The following is a 273-nucleotide window of genomic DNA, read 5'->3' as shown; positions in this document are numbered from 1 at the left end:
GGTGATTTTCCTTGCTGTTTGCTCCTTGTTTCTGTCACACTTTGATTTGGTTGCCAGAGGGATGAACAGAGACTCTATCATTTACACCATTTCCCCCGCTCTCTATTTTATGTAATTTTTAAAAGGAATGTATATGGAAATATTATTGCAACATGAGTCATGAAAAAATATATATTTTTAATTGAGATATAATTCACATATAATACTGTATTAGTTTTAGGTAATACATCATCTTTTAATCTCTTAAATTGTTAAACAGGTGAACAGCAAAGC

This window comes from Pteropus vampyrus, unplaced genomic scaffold (genome assembly GCF_000151845.1).
Source record: "Pteropus vampyrus isolate Shadow unplaced genomic scaffold, Pvam_2.0 Scaffold14, whole genome shotgun sequence".
NCBI classification, from domain to species: Eukaryota; Metazoa; Chordata; class Mammalia; order Chiroptera; family Pteropodidae; genus Pteropus; species Pteropus vampyrus.
Note: the sequence above shows the minus strand (reverse complement) of the source record.